We start from the raw sequence: 2763 nt of genomic DNA, 5'->3' as shown, positions 1-2763 counted from the left end.
CAAAAATTCTTCCTTTTGGTACTTTGCAAATGCTATCAATGCACCAAGGATATACTTTTAATTGGTACTAACGACTTAACAATGTTATTCTCTAGTGAGAATACCTACTCCTGAAAGCACACAGCAAACAGTGGAATAAATTAAACATTTACTCTGTAAATCACTGTTTCTCGTCCCATAAAAAACATCCTGTGCCTTTGGCCATTGTTTTAGTCAGTTTCTGCTCAGGAACAAAGGGACTATGCATAATATTTCAAGGAGTGGGGGTGTAATTCAGGACACTGATTATGCACGTGTTGGAAACCGGGAAGAGTTAAAAGAATGAGAAAATAGTAGTGACTGCAGGAAGCTCTGTTATCTGAAAATCTGGGAAAACAACAGGGAGAAGCTGTTGTGATCACAACTTAGAAGTGAGGAGAAATCTACTTACTCAACAGCTCCAGCTGCCTGAGGAGTTGTCATCCCTTCAGGAGCTGCCACAGTGGATGAGAGACCACAGTTTCAGAGCCTGGGACCTTGAAAGAGGTATCAGATGTCGAATGGGTGCCAGGCAGCTGCTGCTGAGACTCAGAGGGCGTGCCACTTTGCTAGTGTTGGGACAACTGAGGTCGTGCCATGGGGCTTGTTCTAGCAGTGCTGAAAGATGTTGACGCTGCGGTTACTAACTGCTGTGGGAGGGATTCAGACAGAAATTGGAAGTAGGGAATTAGTTCCTAAATCCTTCCAGAGCCTCCCAGTGGCAGAACCTCATGCCTAATGACCTGGCAAGGGAGTCTGGGAATGTCCTAGACTCAGCCCCCCGCACAAAAGAGCAGGTTAATAAGGTCAGGTGTGAGAGTGGACATGATGGGTAAATAGAAGACACAGTTCACCCATTGCAGTGCATTTTCTACTCATATTTCAACTTGCATATTGACAATGGTCGCAACTTTAGATTTCCACATAAGATGCAATTAATCTTTAAAGCAAAAATTCTGCCATCTATGCCCCCCCAAATAAAAGTTCTAAGATACTATTATTTTTGAGATGTTAATTGGCCTTCTAATTTAGTCATAGTCTAACCTAAATATTCTATAAACTAAAGATTAAATTATTAACATCAATAAATTTATGTAACTAATTAGGGAAAAGGAAGAAGAAAGGAAACTCATTAATACAATCAAGTATTTCCTAAATAAAGGGGAAGAATGAAATATGGTAGCAATCATACTTGGGTAAAAACTACTGTTTGAATTTTAACCCTACTATTCTGACTTCGACCTTCACTTACTTGCTTTGTTCATCGTGCAATGGGCTTAGGGAGGATGAGTTCATGTTCTGGGCAAGGTTACAGGCAGAACTTTCTTTTTCATTAAAGAGCCAGCTCTGTGTACACTTAGATGCTGGCCTCGAAAACAATGCTGTTCTATCCAATTAAAAAAAAAAATTGCACCTGGCATGGTATTGAGACTGTGGGTATATCTGGTCTCTGGCCTGCAAGGTCAGACAGATAAGTTTATCTTCATCATTCTTCAAATGGGTTAAAGCAAACTAGAAAGCAACATTTTATCTAGGAAGAATAGCAGAAAATTCCAAACAACAGTTTGTTGCAGAATGGGGGTTTTCCTTCTCAGAACCTTTAAAAATAACTACCTGCCCCTAAAGCCTCGCAGTCGTGTAGGGTCCACCTGCGTGTGGTACTCTTGCGGCTGCCCTGGCCAGTTCAATAAATTCTTGTTTGCTTTTTAAAAATAAATTATCAGCCTCCGGTGGTCTTATTTTGAACCCAGGGTTCGACCCCACAACGAAGAAAATGTTCCTGTACTACTCAAATCCTTGGGTTTTGTTCCCTTTGTCTTCAATTTTCATGGTAAAGGAATCCTAAGGTCAAATTTTATTTTTTATTTTTCCCGGTAAGATAAACTACAACTTTATATCTAAAGAATGTGTCTTTTGTAGTCCTGACTTTAGAAGGATGATCTAAGTTTTCATTAACTTTTATTTATTTTTTTTTAAGTTTTGCTTCTTTGACTTTTAGTAAGGATCCTTTAGCCTTAACTACTTTGGCTCCATGGATAGAGCATCAGCCTACAGACTGAAATGTCCCAGGTTCGATTCCAGTCAAGGGCATGTACCTTGGTTGTGGGCACATTCCCAGTAGGAGGTGTGCAGGAGGCAGCTCGTCAATGTTTCTCTCTCATTGATGTTTCTAACTCTCTATCCCTTCCCCTTCCTCTCTGTAAAAAATCAATTAAAAATATATTTTTTTTAAAAGAAAAAAGAATCCTCTGGGTTCTAAACATAGTCTTCCATTTGTCTTTTACTTTTGAGGAAATATCATGATATTCTTCAGACTGCTGGTTTCCTAGAAGGTAGAGCAAATTGATAGATCTAAGTATTTTCTTACATTGATCTCCTATTATTTGCAATGCTTGTGTTTTGTCAATGAATCTTTTGTATTTGCTGTTTCCTGCTTCTTGGGTCCCATCAGCATGACTGCGATGGAGTGGACCAGCTTGATGATCTGTGAAATGTTATGACTATCAAAGTTCTTATGGGTTGAACAGATTGTTCCCTAGCTTGTATCAGAGAACAGAAAATTGAAATATAGCACTTTAGTGACTAAGATGGTAAGATGTCCCCAAACTCTACTCAGCTTGACTAAACTTTCGTGTTTTTTTTTCCTGACTGTAGGCTCCTAATCTCCCCTCTCTGAGAGCATTCACTTTAGAAAATTCGAAATTATAAATTTTCTTTGTACCTTTTTATTTATTTATTTATTTA

This window comes from Pipistrellus hanaki, assembly GCF_964339955.1.
Source record: "Pipistrellus hanaki genome assembly, chromosome: 9".
Lineage (NCBI taxonomy): Eukaryota > Metazoa > Chordata > Mammalia > Chiroptera > Vespertilionidae > Pipistrellus > Pipistrellus hanaki.
This window is presented reverse-complemented; position numbering follows the sequence as displayed.